Source organism: Hypanus sabinus, unplaced genomic scaffold (assembly GCF_030144855.1).
Source record: "Hypanus sabinus isolate sHypSab1 unplaced genomic scaffold, sHypSab1.hap1 scaffold_209, whole genome shotgun sequence".
Classification (NCBI taxonomy): domain Eukaryota; kingdom Metazoa; phylum Chordata; class Chondrichthyes; order Myliobatiformes; family Dasyatidae; genus Hypanus; species Hypanus sabinus.
In genome coordinates this window covers 41,706-68,035 of record NW_026780194.1, presented here as the reverse complement: position 1 = coordinate 68,035, position 26,330 = coordinate 41,706, and the positions used below count along the sequence as shown (strand labels likewise).

General features: G+C 45.0%; 1 pseudogene; it reads right to left on the bottom strand.

Moving 5' to 3' along the window:
* Positions 1–218: 218 nt before the first annotated feature.
* Positions 219–26,330, bottom strand: part of LOC132387667 (NACHT, LRR and PYD domains-containing protein 3-like) — a 29,502-nt pseudogene continuing 3,390 nt past the window's right edge.

Genomic DNA, 26,330 nt, shown 5'->3' with positions numbered 1-26,330 from the left:
AATAACTTCTTTATTTATTTCATCAGTGTTCGTGGGGAGGGACCATAAACAGGCAGTGACTCCACAAAGTGCTTTTGGAAGTAGGTACAGAGAAAATGTCAGGGGTAATTTCTTTACTCAGAGTGGTGAGTGCGTGAAATGGGCTCTGGCAACAGTGGAGGCGGATACGATAGAGTCTTTTAAGAGACTCTTGTACACGTACATGGAGATCAGAAAATTGGAGGGGAATGGGTAACCCTGGGTAAATTCTTAGGTAAGGACATGTTCGGCTCAGCTCAAATGTAAATTAAACATTGTGAGCGCTGCTGACGGGCAGGAATAAATACACTGTTCCCGAATCACTCACAGTCACACACAATTAACTGATCGGCGACAACGAGTGACAGGCTGCAGAAACAGTCCCGTTTCTCACCCATTGATTATAAAATCACAGTGCCGTGTCTGAGATCGCTGCAGATCGAGGGTCAATGCCGAGGTGTCTGCTAATTTAACATCATTACATCGGCCAGACTGCCGAATGCATCGGCCTCAGCCCAATCCTTAAAAAGAAGCATCCTCTCCTGGGATAATCCCATCCGGGGAACTCGGCCCCACCCGCGGGGTCTTCCTGTCTGTGTAATTCCTGAGGTCGCACTTGTCGGAGCTCTTTACCCGGACTTCAGCCGGAAGCAGAAACGCGGGACGTGAAGCGATATTGTGTCACTGTGGAGCCATCTCTGACGTCACAGAGGGCTTGGCTAGAGCCAGCGTCCGTTGGAACGGTTGGAAATTAAACGGGAGGGCGCCTATTAATGGGAGGGCGGAAATTCGGTCAAAATATCCCTATCCCGCGGGCTGTGATGTTGACACATGCAGATATTCACAGATCCACTCTCAGTCCGGGTCGAAGTTCCTTCAGAGACTCCACTTCCTTCTTCCATGTCTCACTGAACTGATTCCCACTCAGGCTGAAACAGATGGAGGATTAAAGTTTCAGTAAATGGATTATACAATAGTGTCATTACAGGGGACTGAGGTTATGCTTCAAGAACACCCACAAAAATATCACCAGAAAACCCGCGGATCCGCTGATATTAACATTAACACAAACACTCACCAGATCCTCTCCAGACTCGGGAGAGTCAGTATAATGCGGCGGAGAGCGGGGACAGATCGGTCTGTCAGCGAGTTTGATGCCAAGCTCAGCTGCGTCAGTGATGGAATTGTACTGAGAGCGGAGGCGAAATCCTCGGCACCAGAATCCGTGAGACCGACACTGTGAAGCCTGCAGATGAGAGAGAGAGGACGGTGAAGGACAGAGAGAGAGAGGAGACAGTATAAATCCACAGTGTTTATCAGTAACACAATTACTAATCACATTAATGTTCAGTGTCAGACACCCAGTGACTCTAAACACAATCTCCCACAGTCTGGTACTTACCACAGTTCCTGTATTTTACACTTCGCGTCCCTCAGAGCCGCAGACACCAGTTTCACTCCTGAATCTGCCAGTTCATTACCACTCAGGTTCAGCTCTGTCAGGGATGTGTTTCTACTGAGAGCGGAGGCGAGATCTTCGGCACCAGAATCTGTGAGACCGACATAGTCCAGCCTGGAGATAAGAGAGAGTGAGGGTGAAGGACACAGAGAGAGGAGATGGTACAAATCCCCAGTGTTTATTATTAAACCAATTACTGATCACATTAAAGTTCAGTGTCAGACACCCAGTGACAGTAAACACAATCTCCCACAGTCTGGTACTTACCCCAGTTTCTGTATTTTACACTCCGGGTTCCTCAACGCAGCAGACACCAGTTTAACTCCTGAATCTTCCAGTTTATTATCTCCAAGTCTAAACGTAAACAGATAAATTGATGAACAAAGTGATTCAAACCGTGGGTCTCAGGGAATTTCTCTCACTCGGGTATTTCAGGAAACATTAAACCCTTCAGTAAATCACTGATCGGAGATCCCATCACTGTCAATGACTCTCACTGACCAGCTCCGGGATATTCACCGAACCTCAGTGATTTAGTCCGTCGTTGTTACACTGTCAAGTCCCCAAATTCTGTCTCTGTCCATGATGGTTAGAAAAGTGTTCGTGCCTTGAGAGGGTCGACGGGGCCAGAGCAGAAAGGGAGAAACTTCCACAGTAAGGAAGAGATGTGTTTTGGAAAATATCCATGGGAAATTGCGGAAAAGATCCTCAAAGGTGGGAGGGGATGGAAAGTGATTCCACATGAGGAAGGAGTAAAAGGTGAAGAGATCCAATCAGGAGGAAGGTAGATGTGGTAGAGAGATCCATGAGGGAAACATGAATCGACAAGACAATGAGGCAGAAATAGATCGCGCGGACGGGAGGGTGAGGCCCACAGTCCGGAGAAAAGAGATGCGCCCATGAGGTCTGGGTATCTGGTTGTGAGCACAGTCATACAGGTGGACTGATGGAGATAGTCACACACGGGGAAGGGCAGAGAGGACAATCTAACAATGCTATTTATTTCCTTCTCACTGGGACGGTCTGCTGACGGTCTCTTGTCCCTCACTGGGAAGGGGGTGTGAATCTCTGACCCACCTGCTGCAGTCAGTGTCGGTCTGGGTGTCAGTAACAGTGAGAAGGAACATTGTCAATGGACGTGTCACAGGCAGCAGGAAACACGGCCATTCCTGTGATTTACTACCATTAAACCAATGGCCGTTGTTCACTGATCTGATGAATGTCTCCAACATCCCTTCACAAGGAACCACAGGAATATCGACCAATCACAATTATTCACAGTCTGAGTTACTTGAGTTTTACACAAATTCCTTTACACTGAAACAAAAACAACAGAACAGAGTGAGAGTTAAAAACAAATTACCTCAAATCCTGGCACCTGTGCAGCCCGGGTCCCAGACGTTGGATTCCTTCACACTGAATTAGGCAGTACTCCAATTTGAGCTGTTTTACTGTTTCACAGAGTCCGATGGCATGAGACAGGACCGCGCAGTCAATCGGGGTCAGTGTCATTCCGCGGAATGAAAGTGATTCCACAGATCCCAGTGCAGCCTGAGCCAGTCCACGATTCTGAGACTCAAACAGGTAGTGCAATGTGTTCAGGAGGCTCCTTTTACCAGCTTCATTCTCTGTGTTACCACTCTGGCGTTTAATCTCTTCCTTCACCCAGTCAATCACCCGGCAGGTTGTTTCATGAGGAAATGGACCCAGAAACTCCTCCAGACCCCGAGCAGTCATTGGGGAGGAGAGACCAGCAACAAAACGGAGAAACACCTCAAATCGCCCATCTGCTGTGTTGTGGACTTCAGTAAGGAATTTCAGAATATCCCCGGGATTTGGATCAAGGAATTGTGCGACTGCAGCTACAAACTCTTGGATGGTGAGGTGTGGGAATGTGTACACCACGCTCCGGGCAGAATCCTCTCTCTCCAAAAGCTCCATCAGGAACCCGGACAGGAACTGGGAAGGCTGCAGATTGTAGTTGATCAAATCTCCATCTGTAAACACAATCTTCTTCTCGGACACTCCTCTGAAGGCCAACTGACCAACCCTGAATAACACATCACGGGGGTTCTCAATCTCACGCCTGTGGTTTTTCAGGATGTTGTAAATATAGTAGGAGTACAGTTGGGTGATTGTCTTGGGAACTCGCTGCGGGTCCCTGACTCTTTGTGTGAAGAAGGGGCCCAGTGCCAGACCGAGGATCCAGCAGTAGGAGGGGTTGTAGCTCATGGTGTACAGGATCTCATTCTCCTGCACGTGTTTGATAACTGCTGCCGCCACCGTCTGATCTTCAAAATGTCTGATGAAATATTCCTTCCGTTCCTCACCAACAAATCCCAGGATTTCAGCAAAGACACTGATCTCCGCCATTTCCAGTAAATGTAACGCAGTGGGACGGGTGGTCACCAGCACTGAACACCCTGGGAGCAGCTTGCCCTGGATTAAACTATACACAATGTCCGACACTTCACACCAGCACTCGGGATCTGAGCACTGGTGCTTGGGTTCTGTATCTCTCCGACTGTCAGCAAAGTCGATTCTGTGTTTGAATTCATCTATACCATCAAATATGAACAGCAATCCCTTTGGGTTCTTCCAGACCTCTCTCAGTAACTTCACAAAGTAAGGATATTGATCCAGAATCAGTTCCCTCAGGTTTATTCTACAGTTAATGGAGTTTAAATCCCGGAATTTGAAACTGAAGACAAACTGGAATTGTTGGTATATTTTCCCCGAGGCCCAGTCATAAACAATTTTTTGTACCATTGTTGTTTTCCCGATCCCCGGTACTCCAGCCACTGCTGCCGAACGTCCCGAAGTTGATCGCGCAAATAATCTTTTAATTTTTCCCCAAAATCTATTTGAGTAACTGCTCTGAAATAGATTATCAATGCGGATTTTTTCCAGCTCTCCGCGGAGATGTTTCTGTCTCCACTCCTCCTGGTCTCTGCCTCTTGCCAGAAGCTCATGTTCTACCAGTCTCCTTTCTCGAACAGTAGAAATGACCGTGAGCTCAGCGTATCGATCAACCAGCTGGAAAACCTTCACCTTCTCCCTCATCAGGATCGTGTTCACTCTCAGTTTTTCAGTTTGTGCCCGCAGAGTCTCCATGTGTTTCTGTCGAACATCTGAGGACGGAAAGAAATAGGTTGTCACTGACTGATCTGATGAACAACAAACACTCACGTATTCCAGCCCACAATGAAGAAACTTGTTGAAGACATTGTTTGGGCGAAATTAGGAGATCAGAAACAGAGTGTCTGAAATTGAACGTTGGGCCAGAAACATTTCTGATCTGATTCAGATATGTAGTTAAAAGCTCCGCTCTGCCTATTGTTCGTAGTTTGCAGACTCCCCGGTGTTCCAGCGAGCACCAAGTGCTCACGTGATTCTGGAGCGGAGAGTGTTGTGTGGAGCGGGTGGTCTCACTGCTTTCACTGCTCAGCTTTGGTTGAATTCTGCAAAAGTGCAGACGATTACACGGAGGGGGTTTGCAATGGGCAATTTACGTCATTTTACTTCTCTCATAACTGACCTGATCTTCTTGATAGTCCTTTCAGTTTAAGCTGTCAGTACTGAGCCACAGAGTTTCCTTTGCCAGGCTGAGCCAGCCATGGTATAACTCACGCTGCACTACTCTATTGTCTCTTATTCTCTGAGGGTCTGGGACATGAATGCAGGCAATAAGCACCCAGCACTCACTACAGTCTCCTTTGCTCCGAGGAGCTGGTAGATGAGCTCAGAAATACACCACCACCACATGTCTGCAGTCTCCTCTGCTGCTGGAAACTTGTATTTGTATTCAGGCAATCCTCTGTTGTTGCCCGCAAGAGCAGGAAACTGAAGAGGCTCGCAGTAGCAATAGTGGACTCTATAGTCTGGAGGACAGATAGACGTTTCTGTGGACAGAAAAAGGAAACATTGGTGGTTCTTTTCCTCCCCGGTCCGAAATGTTTCTGGACACGTCCATAATATGCTGAAATCGGAGGTTGCGCAGCCAGAAGTCGTGGCACATATTGAACTGATGACATAAGAAGTAAAAAGGTTCGGGGTCTGGAAAACAGAACATAGGGAGATAGGAAGGAAGCGGAGAAGTTGGAACTCAAACATAGTAATCACAGTATTTCTGTCTGCTCCACACGACAGTCAACATTGGAATAGAATGAGGCAGAAGAATTGCAGCGCGGGTCAGGGATTCTCATTTTTGGATAACTGGGACAACCTCTAGGATAGGCGTGCCCCGTACAAAATTGACGGGTTGCATGAATCGGAGCGGTACCAACATTCCTGCGGGAAGATTTACTGGAGCTGCTGGGAGTGTTTTAATATGGCAGGGGGAAGGGAACCAGGATGATAGATCTGAGGATGAGCTAACAGGCTTAGAAGTAGATGATAGGTGTAACATGAATGTACGGAAGGAAGGAGAAGCTCATGTAGGCAACCATGGCTGACAAAGGAAGTTACGGACTGCATAACATAAAACGAAAGGGCATATAAGGCAGCAAAAATGGGTGGGAAGTTGGATGAAAGGAAACCTTTTAAAAAACAACAAAAGTCAACGGATAAAGCTATAAGAATAGAAAAGATTAATTATGAGGCCAGACAAGCCAATTATATACTGAACGTTACCTAACGTGTTTTTCAGTTATGCAGAGTAAAAGGAAGTAAAATTGACGAGGGATCATTGAAAAATGATGTTGAAGTAGTAACGTGAGACAAGGAAATGGCAGATGAACCTAATGGGTACTCTGCATATGTCTTCACTGTGGCACACGCTAGCAGTGCGCAGTGGTTCGTGAGTGACAGGCAGGAGGTGCGAGTGTCATTGCTATTGCAAAAGAAAAAGTGCTTGGCATACTGAACAGTCTTAAGGTGGATAAGTCACCTGGACCAGATGGACTATATCCCAGAGTCCTGAAAGAGGTTACTGAAGAGTTAACGGATGCATCGGTCAAGAGTTTTTCAAGAAACGCTTGATTCTGCCATGGTCTCAGAGGAATGGAGGATTGCAAATGTGACTCCACTCTTTAAGAAGGGAGGAAGGACAAAGAAAGGGAATTATAGGCCAGATAGCAAAATCACATTGGTTGGGAATTGTTGAAGTGTATTATTAAGTTTGGGGATTCGAGGTTCTTGGAGACTAATGACAAAATAAGTCAAAGTCACTATGCTCTCTGTTGCGCGAAATTTTGCCTGACAAATCTGTTAAAGATCCTCGAGGTAGTATCAAGCAGGGCGGACAAAGGATAGGCAGTTGATACCAGTCAAATGGATTTTCAGAAGGTATTTGATATGGTGCCACATATGATACTTACTTACAAGTTAGAATCCTATGGTGTTACCGGAAAGATAATAGCAAGGCGAACGGAATTGCTGACAGACAGGAGGCAGCGAATGGGAATAAAATGGACCATTTCTGCTTGGCTGTTGATGACTAGTGGTTTTCCTCAGGGTCAGTATTGGGACCAATGCTTTTCACATTGATTGTCAGTAATTTAAAAAATGGCTTTGCGGATGATATGAAGATAGGTGTAGCTTTCGGTATTGTCGAGGAAGCAAGGCGATTGCAGAGGACACAGACAAATTGGAAGAGTAGGGAGAAATGTCAAATACAGTACTGGAAAATGTCTGGAAATACCTTGTGGTAAAAGGAACAATAGAGCGGACCATTACCTAAATCGGAAGAAGATCTAAACATCAGAGGTACAGAGGTACTTAGGAGTCCTCGTGCAAGACTACCAGAAGGTTAATTTCCTGGAGTAATGCTGAGTCTTTTTAGACACTCGTCAGACCGCATTTGAAGAATTGTCAACAGTTTTGGGTCCCATATTTCAGAAAGGAAGTGTTATCACTGGAGAGGGTCCAGTGCATGTTCACGAAGATGATTGCAGGAATGAAAGGGTTACATTATGAGGAACATTTTGGCAACTTTGGGCAAAAGTGGAATTTAATAGAACACGCGGGGACGTTCTTGAAACCTACCGCAAGATGAAAGGACAAGAACGGGTGGATGAGGAGAGCATATTTTCAATGGTGAGAGTACACAGAATTAAGGGGCCCAGCCTGAAAAGTGAGGGAGAGACACTTTAGAACAGAGGTAAGGAGGGATTTTTTTTAGCGAGTAGGGTTCCTTAAAATGCTATGCTACAGACTGCAGTGGAGGCCAAGTCCGTACTTATATTTAAGGCGGAAAGTCGTCGTTTTCTGATCAGTCAGGGCATCAAAGGATATGTTAGAAGGCAAGTGCATGTGGTTGAGTGGGATGCAGGATCAGCCATGATGGAATGGCGGATCAGACTCACTGGGCTGAATGGCCTAATGCTCCCCTATGTCTTCTGTTTTTATGGAGGAATCACAACAAATATCGGCTCCACTTTGGATCAGACGCGTGAGATTTCCTTTGCTGGAGTTGGATATTCCAGTTGGAGAGGTCTGGCTCTAGTTTTGTCAAATCTCCTGATATTTAGCGACGGGAATGTCAGTTTATAAAACCTATAGATGCGTCTGGGTGCATCGCCCGAGACCCAAAATGTACCGTGTGTTGTGACAAATGTATTTTGGTTTCCTGTCGTCAGCCACAGCAACAAAAACCTGCCTCACAGTTTCTGCCAGTCTAGTAACTTGCCTCTAAACACAGGTATCCAGACTGCCGTAACGAAATGAGATTTTTGAGATTTCTGTTCCATCGCTTACCTTTCAGATGCGTGGGCAATTCATATATACCCCGCTCAGTGTCCATGTAGGCGAACTGGTCGTCACCTGTTCAAACAGATTAACCTGCATTAATCTGTGTAATACTCTAAATTCATCACCATTTACAGCTGTAACATACAGTGTTTTGTTCACCGTACCACGTTCCCGTATTTCATTCAATATTCTGCTCAGCTTCGGTAAATGGTGATGTAGTTTCACAAAGGATTCCCACATCACCCTCCGGGCCCCGGAGCCCTTCTCCATCACCAGATCCAGGAGGAGTTTGGAAGCGCCCGCTCGGATTCCCTTTTCCGCGAGCTCAGTCACCTTCTGTAATGAACAATGGGAAATATATTGAGGAGCAAAGGGATGGGTACAAATCTACCCTGAACTAACCCAGCACATTTTCAACGTCACAGATCGCTAAGAACTATTGAAGTGTTCATAGCGGGAGATAAAAATAAAAATAAAATTTCTTCTGACTAATGATGTCGGCCTGAAACATTGACAGTTCGTTTGCAGGGATCCTGCCCGACCTGCTGAGTTCCTCCCGCGTGCTGTGCGTGTTGAATTAATTTAAAAGAAGCGAGTGGGTTCATTCCGGTCATTCTGTGCCACAGATTGCGGGGTCATTATCCACTTGGCAACGTTTAAGCGGAGAAGACATAGTGTGAGTGAGCCAGAGATAGAATGGGGAGTTGAGACTTATTGTCAGAGAAGGTCCAGTGAGACTTCAGGCAGATTTTGGGTATGATTTTACCAGTTGTTTTCACGGTTAGAGCAGTGCGAATGCCAGGAAGGATAGGGGAATGCTCTTCCTACAGGGCGTGGCAAGGCAAGGAGACCTCCAGTGTCCTTGACAAGTGCAAGAAGCGCATACAACTGCAGTTTATTATAGACTGTGTTAAGGAACTGGAGCTGGAACTGAATGAACCAGGAATCACTCATCAGGCTGAGAAGTTAACTGACGGGCTATACAGGGAGTGGTATACCCAAGGCTTAGGACATAGGTAACTGGGTAACTGTCAGCAGGGGAAACATCAGAATATCTGCCTGCAGGGAACCCCTCTATAACAGATATATATCTCTCTGTTTCGGGGTATGACCTAGAAGAGAAAAACCATGTCGTTTATGCCTCTGGCACTGAGTTTGGTTTTGTGACTCAGAAGGGGTGGGAAGAGTGATCTTCACTATCAGCGGTTAGGAAAACAGGATGGAAATTCTGCTGACGACAGCAAGTTTGCTGGATGGTGTGTTGTCAAGGTCAGGGCTATCTCGCATCCAGTCTGCAACGTTACTAAGGACAGGATGAGTAGCCAGAAGACGTGATTCACATTGGTACCAATGACAAGAGCAGGAAGTATGATGAAGTCCTGCAAAGTGAGTTCATGGGGTTAGATGCTAATCCAAAAGGCAGGATCCCCATAATTGTGTTCTCAGGATTGCGACCCGTATCACGTGCTAGTGAGGTCGGAAATAGGACGATAGTGCATTTTAACGTGTGGCTGATGATATGACGCATGACCAAGGGCTTCAGATTTTGGGATAATTGGGATCTCTTCCAAGAAAGTTGGGACTTGGACAGGCATGATGGTTTTACACTCATATTGGAGGGCGCTGATACCCTTAAGTGAAGGATTGTTAGCGCTGCATAGGGAGGGGAGATGTGTTAAAGTTAAGATGCAGGGGGATGAAGAACCAGAGTGGATAATGGAGCGGTTGTGTGGGAAAGTCAAGTAGCTAAAGGATGAGCATCGTGAATCTATTTTTTTCCGAAATCCGTATTATACCAATGCAAGCAGTATTGTCGGAAAGGCAGATGAGCTTCACTCATGGATCAGCACATTGAACTACAGCGTTGTAACCATTCATATGATTTGGTTGGAATATGTGCCGGACTGGTTGTTCAGCATTCCAGGGTTCTGTAGCGTTAGACACGGTTCGATAGAGGTGAAGGAGGGGTGGTATTAGGAAAAAATATCACTGCATTGCTCAGAGAGGACAGACTAGAGAGCTCATCTACTGAGTCTACGTGGGTGAAACTAAGCAATAAGAAATGGACGAACACGTTAATTGGATGACATTGTGGACCACGCAATAGTCAATGGGACTTAGAGGATCAAATTTGTAGGGAGATCACAGACCGTTACAAGAAACACGATGTTCTGATGGTAGGTAATTTTAATTGTCGAATTATCGACTGGGGTATCGATACTTGAAAGGGCCGGATGGGATAGTGTAGCTCAAGTATGTCCAGGGACGTTTCCGTAATCAATATATTGAAGTCATGGCTACAGACAGCAAATACTGGAATGCCATCAGAGTACACGACACGTCAGGTGATAGACGGGTGTGCAGGTGATGAAAATGACATTAGTTTAAAGAACATTATGGACAATATCTTGTCCTCAGGTTAACAATCTAAATTGGAGAAAGTCCAATTTTAATGGTATCCGAAAGGATCTGACGAAAGATGATTGGGACAGGTTGTTTTCTGGTACCGAGGTGATTGGCAGGCTTGAGGCGTCCAAGGCTGAAATGTTGAAGTTTGAATCCACGAATACAGACCGAATATTCGTGACAGAATAAAAGGCGAGACAGGTCCTGGTTTCTGAGTGGCCCTGAGCGCATCGCAAATACAGCCTCGAAGGTCAGAGGAGTACAGGAAATGCAGAAGTTACTAAGGGAGGAAATCCGGACGGCTAAAGTATGGCATGAGTTTGCTCTAGCAGACCAGGAAAAGGAGAACCCCAAACTCTTCATCAAATATACTCAGAACAAAAGAATACCAGCGGACAAAATTGGATTTCTTGAAGTTCAGAATGGGCCTTTATCCATGAAGCTGAAAAAGGCGGAGGAGATTTTAAATCTTTTTTTGTTTTTTTTGCATTTATATTTAGTCAGGAGGCACACAGTGTCTTCAGAGTGAGAGAAAACATCAGTGAGATAATGGGCAATGCACGGATTATAGAGGAGGAGATATTTACTGTCTTGAAGGAGATGAAGGTTGATAAATCCCTAGTGCTTTCCTTCGTACCTCGTTTGAGACTATTTCAGAGATTGCAAGTGCTCCAGCAGAGGAATTTAAAACGTCAGAAGTGGAAGCATTGGAGGGTAGGCAATGCTGTTCTGCTGCTTGAAACTCTGTAAAATTAAGGCACGGAATTACAGGTTGGTGAGTCAACACCAATGATGGTAAAGTTATTGGTAGGTACTCTAAGGACGGGATATGAGTATTTGGATGGAGATTACGGGTATTCAACACTGATTTGTGCCTGTTAGATCCCGTCCAACCAATCTTATAGTTTCTTGAAGAAGTTACGAGGCAAATAATGAAAACAAGTCAGTGGATGTTGTCTACTGGGGCTTCAGCAACTTGCTTGGAATTAATGACAGGGCCGCCAGTTAGTTTAGATATTGGATTCGCGAGAGAAGCTAAAAGAGATAGTAGAGATTTGCTTCTCTGACTGGAGGTCTATGACTAGTGGTGTGCGGCAGGGATCTGTACTGGGTCTGATGTTGTCTGTCAGATAAATCAATGCTCTGTATGACAATGTGGTAAACTGGGTCAGCAAATCTGTGGATGACACCAGCGTAGTGACAGTGAGAAAGGGTATCAGAGCTTACAGCGGGACATGGAACAGCTTGCAAAAGGCGGAATGGAGTTTCAAAGATAGAATTTAATGAAGAACCGTGCGAGGTGATGTACTTTATGAGGACAAACCATGATAATAGTAAGACATTGAGTGGTAGGGCATTGAGCACTGCGGTTAAACTAAGGTATCAGGGAATAGACATCCGAAATTTCTTTAAAGTGTTGTCGAATTTAGATGGCGTTGGAAAGCTTTGAGGACATGGGGCTTCATAAATCAAAATATTGAATACAGAAGTTGGGATATTATGTCGAAATTGATGTGGCAGAAACTAATTTAAAGCAATGTGTGCACCTGTCTCTTGGAAGGATATAAATGATTGACCGAGTGCAGAAAGAAAAATACAGATTGTTGCCAAGGCTTGAGGAACTGAGAGAAAGGGAAATTATGAATAGGCTAGGACATTATTCCATAGAGTGTAGGAGGACCAGTGGAGATGTGATAGAGGTATCTGTTTATAAAAGGTATAGAGAGAGTTAGTGTGAAAAGGCATTTACTACTGAGGTTGGGTGAGACTGGAATTAGAGGTCATTTGGTAACGGTGACAGGTGAAAGGCAATATGAGGGGAACCCGTCACTCAGAGTTTGCTGATAGCGTAAGACGCGTTGCCATCGAAATTAGTCGATATACATTCGACGTGTACATTTAAGATCAAGTTGGATAATTTCATTCAATGGGGAAGTTATGGACTTCTCCAGCCAGGGCGCCGCTCAATGGGACTAAGCAGATATGTCGGTGTGGACTGGATGGTCCGAAGATCATGCTGCTGTACTGTAGAGTTTGATGACTATGGGTAGGTCAAACTATGGCAGAGTCACTGTTGATTTTCCCTGGGGTAATTGTCGGTGAACCCCAACAGGTTCACACTTCTCTGCCGGACTCCATGAGCGCTCCAGTGTCAGCCTACAGCTGGGAACTGGCAGTGAGGAGCTGACAGCAAATTCTGGACTATTGTGCGTGTGTGACAGACCAAAGCTAACTGGTGGTAATGTTGAAAAAGAAGTTTGGACTGAAATTGTCAGCTGCGTCACGTGGAATGTAGTGTTCAGTATGGTGTATGGCTCTTCACTAATATTCATTCTGGGTCGCAAAAGATGAATGCACTCCAGTAGCACAAGGACCATAGGAAAGTGTTTCTTTGTAATACTGCGTTAGCAGTAGATGCTTGGAATATTTTTAATGATAATAATGTTGCACTCCCCAATATAAACAGTATAAGCTGTAGCAAGTACAAACACAAATTGGAACATTCACAAGGAACAGAAGTTAACTGAACCATGAGGCATGTTGTGATATTGATCAAAAAAGGGTCCGTAGTTCAAATGAGAGACGATAGTCAGTGTTGCCTCGTCAGTTGAAAATGGGTTTGAAGGTAGACTGAGAATGAGCTGAGAAATAAGTCACTATATATTTAATTTGTGGGAATCCCGTGGGTCATCAAACACAGTTTGGTGAATGTCCATTAAAGTCGAATATTGGGAGGATGATGTGATGTCAGGCAGAGTGGTGTAAAGAAGGTCTCTGTCCACTTGCAATGTCCGTCAAGTGTCATCTTACTAAATTCACCTGCCAATCATTGTCTTTATCCTTACCTGTCTAAAAATGAGTGTGAGCGAAAAATCGGAAAATATAGTTTCTGCTCATGAAAACTCTTTTCCAGATGTTGCGCACAAGCATTGCTGGATTGTCACTGCCCAGAGGTTCCGTTGCGTTGGTTCTACACTCAGCCTATGTCCCGCCCACTTACGTGATACTCTCGCCCGGTGAAGTGATCCTCGCCCATTAACATGAAGCCGACTCCCTCCACACCCTCCTCAATCGCCTGCTCCAGTCGCTCCATGTAGAAGCTCGTCAACCGGAACAGGTGGTGATCTTCACAATTTGACAGGAAGACGGAGATTGCGGATTTCAGATCTGTAGTCAAAAAGAACATAAAATAGCAGAGTGTACCATGCGTACGCGGACACGATGCCAATTTAAACCAATCCCAACTTCAGCAACATGGTCAATATCCCTCCATTCCCGACATATTCATGAGAGCAAACGCCTCTCAGATGCTACTGAGTATCTGTTTCTATCCCCTCCTTTGGCAGGACATTCCAGACACCGATCACTCTCTGTGGCAAACATGCATCCTAAATCCCCTTTAAACTTTACACTCTAACCTTAAACCTATTCCCTTTGGTATTTGTGGTGAAACTTGTCTGCACACTCACCAGACTCACCACATCAGTCCTGTGATTTGGTTACCAGATGTGTGGACAATTCTAAAATTATCTCTTAACCAACGCGTACCCAGTTACAGGTCAACTTCAACAAATACCTCAACTCATCATTAGCAATCTACCAAATGTGTTGCTACTTTCAGGAAGCTATGCATATCCATCACAAGATACATCCATACATCAATCTTATTAACGGTCACAGCATTCACTCTGAGCATCGCTCGCGAACGTCCAAAGTGCAACTTCTCACATTTGTCTGAATTAACTGTACTTGGTGACTCTCTTCATATTTCTAATTGGATGCTGAACACGTTGACGAAGTCCCAAATTTACTCAACTCCGTCAACTCTGTAATCAACGAATCAGTTCACCCAGTATATCATTCGGTTAAGACATAGCTTATTATTAATTTATTTACATCACACATAACGCATGGCGTATCAGTGATCCTTGTGGACACTGCTAATGACTACCAACCTTATTCAGGAGCTCCATTTCCTTTCACTGAGGTGAAGATTTACATGGTGAGGGGAGCGATTCCGTCATTCCCCTTGTTAGGTCCCTGCGCTGGACCTGGTGAATTGTTCTAGTGCTCAAGGTAAGTTTACCAGGTGGAACAATGACCCCGTTTGATGGTACTTTCTCTCTGCCCCTTTATCTCCCATGTTTATCGTTCTGAACTATTGATGATTTGACTACACGTGTACCATAAGAACAGATTTTTAATGGGAAACAGCCCAGTGAGCATACCTGTGTCCATTCTGAGTCTGACTGCGGTTGGTTGATTGCCGTCTTCTTGTCTGCCGGCCGGGTGGAAGAAAGCACCACCTGCTGGCAATGACCTGAATAACACAAATAAAGGAGTGAGTCAGTTACTCTGCCCTTCATAATTTAAACCACTTTTGTAACGTCACTGCTCACTCTCCTACATTCCAGGGAGCAAATGGAGATTTGGACAAGAACCCCAACTGAACACAAAGTTCAAGAAGGAGAGATGTATTGAAGCTGAAACAGCCAACAGAATTGGGGAAAAAACGAAATCTGTTGTAGAAGATGAGAGAAATCAAAGGAACATTTCATGTAAAATGAGCATAGGAAATGACAAAGAAGGGAAGGACCTTACAGAAGCAAAGGACATCAAAGGGAGTTGGCAGGAACACACAGAAGAATTGTAGAAAGATCCAACAGCGAAGACACCTGCAATGACTCCCTCATCGATACAGTGCCAGGCATTCTGGAAAGTGAAGTTGAATGGGCAATAGAAGATTGCTAGCCTACGCTGGATAATGGAGAAATCGCGAGAATTCGAGAAAAGTATTTATCTATGTTTTATTGACTACTCTAAAGGATTTTTTTTGTTTTTTTTTTATAACAGTGTGGACCATAATAAACTATGGCAAATACAAGATCAAGAAGCAACAGTTAGAACTGACCATGGAAAAACAAACTAGTTCAAGATTGGGAAAGGATTACGACAAGGCTGCATACTGCCACCCTGCTTATTTAATCTATGTGCTGAACACATCATGCGGAATGCTGGTCGAGAGGACTCAAAATGTTGGAATCAAAATGACCAGAAAATATGAACAACTTCAGATATGCAGGTGATACGATTCTAATGGCCGAGAGTGAGGAGGATCTGAAGAAGCTTCTAATGAACGTGAAAGAAGAAAGTGGAAAGCCGGCTTCTTGCTCAATATTAAGAAAACCAGCCAGTCCTGTTAACTCCGTGGTAATACATGAAAAGGAAGTGGAAGCAGTGACGGAATTTATCTTCCCCGGTTCAAAGATTTCTAAACATAGTAACAGCAGCCACAGAATCAAACGGCGCTTACTTCTGGGGAGGGCAGCAATGAGAAATTTAGATAAAATTCTGAAGCGCAGAGACATGAATTGTCTACAAAGGACCGTAGAGTCAAGTCTATGGTATTTCCAGATGTGATGTATGGCTGTGAGAGCTGGACTATTAGTCAGGCTGAATACAAAATAATCGACGCCTTTGAACTCGGATGCTGGAGGAATGTGTTAAGAATTCGTTGGACAGCAAGCAGATCCAACAAGTCAATACTTGAAGAAATACAGCCAGCCTGCTCACTGGGAAGCTTGAAAAGCTGAAAAATTTTGGACACCCATAAGATGACAGGATTCCTTGGAGAAGACTGCCATGTTCAGTAAAACAGAAGGTAAAAGAAGCAGAAGATGACAGATGCTACAATGGATAGATAATAACACTCAGGAAATGCCGACGCCCCTGTTGTATCACTGAGAGGCAGTTTCCAACAAAGAGGCCGTACAAGACGCTGGAGGAACTCAGAAGGTTGGGCAGCGTCCGTGGAAACGAACAGTCAACGTTTCGGGCCGAGACCGTTCATCAGCACTGAAGAGGGAGGGGGGCGAAACCCTATAAAGAAATTGGGGGGAGGGTGGGAAGGAGAAGGCTGGAAGGTGCCAGGTGAAAAGCCAGGAAGAGGAAAGATCAAGAGGTTTGGGAGGGAAAGCAGGGAGGGGATAGGCAGGAAAGGTGAAGAAGGAATGTAAGGTGAAAGCACCAGGTAGCAGAAGAAGGCAGAATAATGAGAGCGGTGATAAGCAGCTGGAGGAGGAGGCAGAGTGAAAATGGGATGGGTGAAGTGAGAGGGAAGGAATTACCATTGTCTTCCGTACCATCACTGCCCTTACCAACTCCGGAGACCTTCTATCCTCAGCCAAAAAAGCTCATAATTCCCACACCCCGCACTGCTCGGTTTCACCTCTTCCCCAAGATCCACAAGCCTGACTGTCCCAGTAGACCCACTGTTTCGGTCTGCTCCTGCACCACTGAACTTGTGTCTACCTACCTGGACTCAATTTTGTCACCCATAGTTCAGTCCCTCCCCAACTACATCCGGGATACCTCCCATGCCTTCCACCTCACCGTGCCCTCTGCTACTTTCTGGATAATCGGCCTCACCAGTTCCGCAACATCAGCATACTCCTCCGGTTGTTGGAACTGGAATTCACACTTAATATCTTCTTTTTTGACTCTTCCTACGTTCTGCAGACCAAGGGTGTTACTATGAGCACTCCCATGGGCCCCACCTGGTGGGGCCTTTGGAGCTAACGACTTATTGACGAAACCCATCTCCCCGTTGGTTGGTATGCTAAATTGGCATTTGCTGTCACCAATTAGAGAAGTAAATCACACGTCTCTTCATGAGAGATACCGGGTACGTGCAGTTGCTTAAATCGTCTCAATGTCAACCCAGGAGCGCAAGGGTGACGAAGCTCCCCGAGAGGACGCGCGTGGGCGGGGAGCTGGTGCGCGCGGTAGACGGGGAGACTGTAGAGTCAGTAACAGGGATCGGGAAGCGCGTCCCTCGGTCCCGTACCGCGCTGGCCAGATCACCGAGTGAGTCATGGTCGATCCGCAACCAACAGGGGTACAACATTAACGCACAAATCTCGATGTATGTACTTAATCAATGTAATGTTTCTTGTCAGTTCCACAATAAAATTAATTTGCTAATGTTATATTGGCTTACACTAATTAAACTGTGGGAACTTTTCTAATCAAGACACCAAAAGCGTAAGTGGACCACTCGGCCCTCCGAAACTTCTGCTGATCTGATTTAAACTTTCGTTATGCATTCCCCCATGTTCATCTCGATAACAGTTCAACCCCACTCTTTATAAACAAACTGGGCTTTGAATGGAATAAAGAGAAACTGGAATCACTAGAAACGCTCAGCAGGTAAGGAACAGCTGTGGGGAGAGGAAACATGTTTGCGATTCGGTTTCCTGGCCTTTCGTCAGAATGGATTCAAACATCTCCCAGATTTTTTGTGGAAAATCTTGGGTTGTTCTCCTTGGAGCGGTGAGGACTGGGGGAAGACCAGATAGAGGTTCATAAGAGAATGAAAAATATTGACAGAGTAGACAGGGAGTATCTTCTCTCTGTTTGTAAATGTCTAATACCAGAGACCATGCAATGAAGGTGTGAGGGAGTAAATGCAAGGGAAATGTGTGGATAAGTTGTTCTACTCAGAGAGCACACCTCTGTCCATGATGTACTGTTCCATGTTCTGTTCTATCTTCAGCATCTTGAGTTTCTGTTTGACTCCCACTGGCAGATAGACAGGTGAGAGTGAGGGGGAATTTCCAAATGTGAATTGAGTTCTGAAACCCCGGTCTCTTTCTACTGGTGCAAACACAAAACAGTGTATTTAATCACAGCCTCTCCCTGTGAGGGATGGAATGGGAACTCATTCTCTACTTTGCTTCCAAAGGAACTTCAGAACCAAACATCTGAGCACAGAACAGGAATACTCGCTCAACATCTCAGAAACCCGGACACAATGAGACCCTGAATCATTTTGTCTGAGTCAAAACAAGTGTGGTATCCCAGGATGCAACCTCAGAGGGTCACAGCCCACACCGACAGCCTCGCACATCTTTTCCACATCTCACACTGAGAGATTCACGCTACCAATATCCAGCCCCCGGTGACGTCTGTTTCATTGCAGAAGGAGGAACATCCAGCAGCATCTGTAAAAGCACCAACGTAGACCGAAGCCCAAACACTGACAGTTCCATATTTCTGGAGCTCCCATCCTAAGATTGCATCTCAGGCACAACTCTCTCAGGGCTCTTTGCTGCTGGTAATATGTGGCAGTTTCTCAGCTAATCCCAGCTCAAAAAATTTACACTCCCCTACCAACCCGTGACAGAACTGGAGCCTGATGATCCTTTGTCTAGACAGGGATCAGCCTGGCAACATGGGCATTTGGGACACAAAGAGGGTGTTGATATATTTCAACTTGTCCCCACAGTTATATTGAACACAGTGGTACATTAATTTATTGTTGAGTGTGGTGTAGCCTAGATCAATTAGCAGCCACTTTACCGTCGTGTAAAAGGAACAAAATGTTTTCAACATAAAATTGAAAAGATAGCACTGGAAGCTCAGTACAGGAGATTTTTTTTGTTCTTTCGCTGCAGAAGCGATTGACTGACTGCCAGAAGTTTGACATCCAGAACAGAATTGCATAAATTCAATCCCTACAGTCTTCGTCATTCCATCCCGGACAGTAAATGCTGAAAGCATCCTCGTATCTGAGGCCACTCTCTCTCCACTGAGAGTCAGCAACCAGAGAGTGATAAACACGTTCAACACTCTCTGCAGCTCTGGTGAGCTGTTGCCCTGGTGACGGAGGAAGTGACTCGCAAAGATAACCGAGCGGAGAAACAACAAACTCAGTGTGACACGTTCTCGGTTTCATTGTGACAAAGGTGAACTGAACGTTCAGCCATTTTGTAATGGTGATACTAAAATTTTAGCGTTTGTTATTAGCCTTTCGAGGTATATTCAGTAAATCTCATGGTTGATTCAGCTCTACAGAGATCTCAGCAGTGCAGACGCTGGCCCAAAATAAAAACACATTGTTGGATGCGACAAATATCCATTATGAGTAGAAATCTCAATTTAATTTCGTAGAGCCGTTAGAGCACAGCCACAGGACGGTTAGCCCATCCAGCCCGTGCCATGTTCGGTGTGGTCCCATCCCCCTGTACCCAAACCACAGCCGTCTACACCTCCCTCATCTATTTACCTACCCAAACATCTCTCAAATTCGAAAAGTGAACCTGCATCTCTCATTTATGCTGGGAACTGGTTCCGCCTTCGCACCACCCTCTGAGTGAAGTAGTTCCCCCTGATAACCCTTAAATGTGTCACGTTTTTCCCTAAATCCATGATCTTACCCAACCTGAGGGGAAAATTCCTACCTGTATTCACCCTATTTATACCATCATAGATTTCTACATCTTTAGCAGGGTGTCCCAAACTGGGGTCTGTGGACTCTTCCTTTAATTGTAGGGGCCAATGGCATAGAAAAATTGGAGCCAAGCTAGAATACCCCCTCATTCTCCCCTATTCCAGGTAATCAAGTCCTAACCTGTTCAACCCATCACTATAATTATTTCCTGAAATACCAGCAATGTCCGTGTAATTTTCCCTGCACTCTTTCACGCTTATCCATATCTGTCCTCCAAGTAGCTGACCAGAACTGCACACAATCCTACATGTTTTGGAATCACGGTGAACTACAACTTTAGCATTAATATCCCAACCCCTCTTCTTAATAGCCTGCGTTATAAAGGTCAATATGCCCAAAACTCTCTTTACGACTCTGGTGCTACCTTAAGAGAATTCTGGATCTGTAACACCCACGCCAGGACAATCAGGTTTAAAACAATTATGTACCCCAAGCAGTAAGCGTAATCAACACGTCTACTCACTAACCCACGCTCCACACCTCACCCACTACTGGTTTAACATTTCCTGACAGTTCTAGACACTCCTGTGCCTAAAGTAATTTAATGGGCAGAAAATCAATATCAGTCTCCATATGTCCACTCTCTCCTGTGCCTAACGTCACTTTATGGACATAGAATCAATGTTTTTAAGCAATCATACTGCATGTAATGTGTTTTGTTTATTATTGTGGTCCCTATCATTTTCTTTCTGTCCTGCTTCGGATACAGAGTAACAATTATTTTGTTCTCCTATACTGGAATGACATTGCCCAATCTTGAATCGTGAACCCTGGGAAAAATACAATGACCAACCACATTATCTGTACTCCCTCCGACAGTGTCAGCTCCTTTCTCCTCTGGAATTAAGATCCAGCTTGGCCAACTTCTTCCCATGAGCCGGCACTTTAGTTTAGACAGCATATTCAGCAATCTCGTCTGCACACTATCCAGACTGATAATATTTTTCCTACAGTAGGGAGAAAACAAATGTACATAACACTCTGTGTATCCGCACCAAAAAAATATATGACTACAATATAATGACCACAATCCAGAACTCAATGCCCTAACTAATGAGTGCCAGCATGATTAAAGCCTTCTTTTGCACCCTCAATACCTACACAACCACTTTCCGTGAACTGTGCTGTTGTACACGCAGCTCGTTCTGTTCCACAACACCCGATGCTCTCCCATTCACTACACCAGTTCCACCCAGTTTGACTGTCCAAAATGCACCCTCTCACTTGCCCAAGTTGAAAACTATTTGCCATTCCTCAGCCCAACTCCAAAACTGACCGAAATGTCTTTCAAATTCATTGTCACCTGTTGCCTTATCAACCAGTCTCCCGAATTCAGTCTCCCTGTGTACTCATGACCGTGTCGTCACCCAGAGCTCTAACCTGCTAATTAAGTTTGTCGACAACACTACATAGATTGGCCTCCTCTCAAGCAACAACGAGGTGGCCAACAGGGAAGAAGTCATCTCTCTGACTCATTAGTGGCAAAGTAACAACCTTCCTCTCAATGTCGCAAAAACAAAGGAGCTGGTTGTGGATTACAGGAGGAATGGAGACAGACCAACCCCTATTGACATCAATGGATCTGGGGTTGAGAGGGTGAACAGCTTTAAGTTCCTCGGCATCCACATAACCGAGGATCTCACGTGGTCTGTTCACACCAGCTGTGCGGTGAAAAAGGCACAAAAACACGTCTTTCACCTCAGACGTTTGAGCAAGTTCGGTCTGGGCCTCCAAATCATAAGTAGTTTTTATAAGGGCATAATTGAGATCATCCGGACCGGCTGCATCACTGCCTGGTATGGGAAATGTACCTCCCTTAATCAGAGGACTCTGTAGACAGTGGTGCGGACAGTCCAGCGCATCTGTAGTTGTGAACTTCCCATGATTCAGGACATTTACAAGGAGTGGTGTGTAAAAAAGGCCCGAAGGATCATTGGGGTCCAGAGTAACCCCAGCCAGAATCTATTCCAGCTGATACCATCCAAGAAACGGTACTGCAGCATAAAGGCCAGGACCAACAGGTTCCGGGACAGCTTCTTCCACCAGGACTTCAGATTAATTAACTAACGTTAATTTGAGGTAATCCATATTATGTAGACAGTTTAATTTATCTTGAATTATTATAAATTACTTTGACAGCACATTTCACCTTTAGACCGAGACGTTTTGTAAAGAGTTTTACTCCTCATGTATGTGAAGGACGTAAGAAATCAATTCAATTTAATTCAATTCAAACTTGCTGATTGTGCCTTGTACATCCCTATACAAATCAATGGCATGAATAGTGAACTACAGAAGTCTCGACACTGACACACACATCCCACTCGCCACAGGCTTCTATTCGCTAAAACCATCTTTAATCATCTCCCCCTGCTTCTTGTTCTCGATCCCGGTGTGAATCCACCTCGCCAGCGCCCTGTGAATCCCACGTGACCGAACCATCCAGATCAGTTGCCATGCGGGATATTAATACAGACTTTACCAAGGTTCAGATGAACAACATCACTGCTCAACTTCACCCAACTCCCTATTTAACGCTTAAATAACCTCCAAAATACTCGACAGATGTGATGTTCTATTGGACAGTGTAGTTGGCGATTTCTCCATAACCAATGCCCAACCGCTCAGGATTTCAGCTTCACTGTAGACTGAGGAAATGCCGATCCCAGCTGTCGAATTACCAACCTGGACTGAAGCCCGTATACTGCCAATTCCATATCCTCAGAGTCACCAGCCCAATATCATCACCCATATCATCAAAGACGCTTTGGTGCCGGTGATTTGTCGAGGTGTTCCTGCCATTTCCAATTTGCCGTGACTAAGGTGGAATTGGAACTTAATGACCCTCTGCCGGGGCCGGTGCTCAGGCTGGTTCCCCGGTCTGTATAGAGGATGCGGATACATTTCAGCCTGACCCCAGCAGCTAAACCGAGCTCATTTGATCACAATCTTCCTGCTGTGTGGGATCTTGCCCCACACAGCTGGCTGCCATGTTTCCTGCAGTGTAGCAGGAACAGAATGTAAAATTATAAAGTAGAAACGCTGGGAACTCAGTACATCAGACTACATCTCTGAAAGGAGAAATGGTGGAAGACCCAGTTCCAGAACTGAGACTGTCCAAGACGCTGCCGATCTGCTGAGCGATTCCAGTATTTTCTCCTCCTGACTTTAAATTTCCTGCAGCTGTAGTATTTTCTCCTTCTTCATTTTAATGCACAAATAGTAACTGATTCCCACCCTAAACTGTAATTGCCACCACATCCCTACCAATTTCTTGGGTCCTCAGTCCATTCTGACCCTGGTGTAATACGTTCCATATAGTTAATGCTCACAGCGTCCTTTCCTCCCACTGTCATTACTGACACACCCATCACACTCGTCGCTGGCCTTTATTTGCTAAATCCATCTTCAATCATCACCCTCCGCTTACTGACATTGGGCTCGATCAAAATACTTACGTATTTGAAAAACTACAAATTGTTTGACAAACATAACATCTCACTGGTTGGTCTAGTCAATGATTTTCCCACAGCCAAAGTCCAATCGTCCCGATCTTCAGAATCACTGCACACTGTGCGAATTTCAATTGCAGCTGTAGAAATAACAATATACTGCCCTATCCATATTCTCAGAGACTCCAGCCCAATATTATAACCTACACAAAAACTGCCCACTGAGGCTTTGCCACCAAAAATTTGCTGTGGTGTTCCTGGCATTTCCGATTCACAAACTAAGGAGAACTGAACCTAATGATCGTCTATACATCTTATTTCAAAATTCCTGCAAAAGAACATTGTTTGTTCGTTCTCTCTCTCTCTCTCTCTCTCTCTCTCTCTCTCTCTCTCTCTCTCTCTCTCTCTCTCTCTCTCTCTCTCTCTCTCTCTCTCTCTCTCTCTCACTGCACAGATAATAAATGTTGGGGGCGCCGGAAGCTGGTCAACAAATTTGTGTAATGCCACCCCTGCCAGTCTGTTAGTTTTCAGTTCATTCCTACTCTTGTGCAATACATTCCATGCAGTCAATATTCACAGCATCCTTTCCTCCAACTATCACTCAGTTACAGTTGCTCCTGCCATCACTCTCTCTACCACAGAGCGATAGAAATGTGCAACACTTCTTGCAGCTCCGAATGGCTGTTACCTTGGAAACGGAGGAAGTCGCTCACCGCAAACAATTAAGAAAGGAAATAACAAACTCAATATAATATGTTCTGAGTTTCATTGTGACAAAAACTTAGCACTGCAGCCATTTTGTAACGGTGAAACTAAAATTTAATGGCTTAATGGCTGCCTTTACATTGCCTCGTGCTGTATTCAATTAAACATCAATTAACCGAACAAAAAACACAGTTCCTGGAAACTCAGTGAGGTAGAAGTGCAGTATAATACTTCTGAATGAGACAAAGGTTAGAAGAAAGATGTTTGACATGTGTATCCTTGACGTGGTTAGATACAGGCTGGAAGGAATTTGAACAAGATGGCATGGAATGATCAGGTAGAACCAGGAGGGAGAAGGGATCGAGAACAATCACTGACGGTCCTACAGCATTACACAGATACTGAATTAATAGTACATACCACTATATGCATATGATCCTAAAATTTCAAATATATAACAAACAATAAGAACTTTCGCATATACACTTTGCCCCTGAATGCACCATAGAAAGCATCCCATCCCGATACTTCACAGCTTCCTACTACTATTGTTCTTCCTTTGACTGCAGGGAATAGCAGAGAACTGTGGACACCGCTGAGCACATCATAGAAACAAGCCTCCCACCCATGGACTCTCTGTATACTTCCCGCTGCCTCAGCAAATCAGGAACCATAATCAATGAGTCCCAGAACCCTAGACATTCTCAATTCTCAACCTCCCATCCGATCGAAGATAAAATAAAACAGAAAAACATCCCAGCGGGCTCAAGGACTGCTTCCATCCTGCTGTTGTAAGCAAACTGAATCTTCTTTAGCATGCGAAATTCTGCAGATGCTGGAAATTCAAGCAGCACACACAAAATGCTTGTGGAACGCAGCAGGCCAGGCAGCATCTATAGGGAGAAGCACTGTCGACGTTTCGGGCCGAGACCCTCAGCATGATTAGATGGACTCCTGATCTCACAATGTAACTCCATGTGACATTGCATAATATGCCTACCTGCAGTACACTGTCTCTATAACTATAAAGCTTTGTTACACTCCGTTAATGTATACCTAATATACCAGGGGTGATTGATGAGTTCGTGGCCTAAGGTAGGAGGAGATGACTTATTAATTTCAAACTTTCTGCATAATCACTCAAAAAGCTGAACCGCATGTGCACGTAACGAGAGCTGTATAACTCATCTCCTTCTACCTTAGGCCACGAACGCATCAATCACCCCATGCATTGGACACTTCCTGGAGGTCCAAGATCCGTATGCTCCACAACCGCTGGACTAAGTGTGTAAATGTAGGAGAGGGCTATGTTGAAAAAATAAATGTACTAGGTTTTCGGAAATTTACTCCTTCTCTCTCACCCCTCGTGCTGTTGTGACGTATTGATCTGTGTGGAGGGTATGCACGGCAAGATTTTCATTGTACGTCGGTATTTGGCAATAATAAACCATTCCCCATTTAAACTGTGTGGAAATATTAGACAGTCTGAGTTTCAGCTCGGGAAGTTCGGGAGGGCGATTTCACCAAAGTGCACAAATTTTTGAGGAACAGGCAAATGGAAAAGGCTTAATTCTCGCATTAATACGGTTATGTACCCAAAAACATTCGCTGCACTTCGGCGGGTCGTAACAGTGGAATGGAGTCACGAAACAAAAAATAATTGCCCACACAAAAAGAGGGGACGTCACAAATCTGCCATGTCTGAACTGACTTAAGATAAAACTACTCATACACATGGAGCAGTGTCCCGCAAACGCGATTATTCCGTTTAACCTCCGGCTGCAAGAACACAAACAGCCGAATTTCCCCAGGTACATCAACGGATAAGTGCAGTCCCGGCATTATCACATTACCCGTTCCTAGGACTGAAGCAACAGGGGCTGAGCGGCGGCTCATCTCTGGCGGTTCGATGTGAAGGCCCTACAACCCGGACCGACCCCGGCAGGTTCTCTCCAGCAACCCGGAACAGGTGTGTTAACGGGACTCAAACATGCCCGCTTGAAAGGGCCTCAAATACTCACCGATGGGAACTTGATGTATTTGCCTCGCAGACAGCGATCCTTCCCCCGTCTCCCCGCGACGATACGCTCAACTCAGAACGGAAAGTTAAAAAAGACTGAGCATGCGCAATTTGCGCCGCGCGTCTTCAGAGCTGGGGCGGGGCTTTTAGAGGCGGAGCAAAGGGGTTGGACAAGAGAGCATAGACCATCGACCATGGGGCACAGAGTTGTTCAAAAACTTTAAAATAATAACAATAATAATTATATTCTCCATTTTAATTAGGTGGAAATATTAGACATCCTTGTTT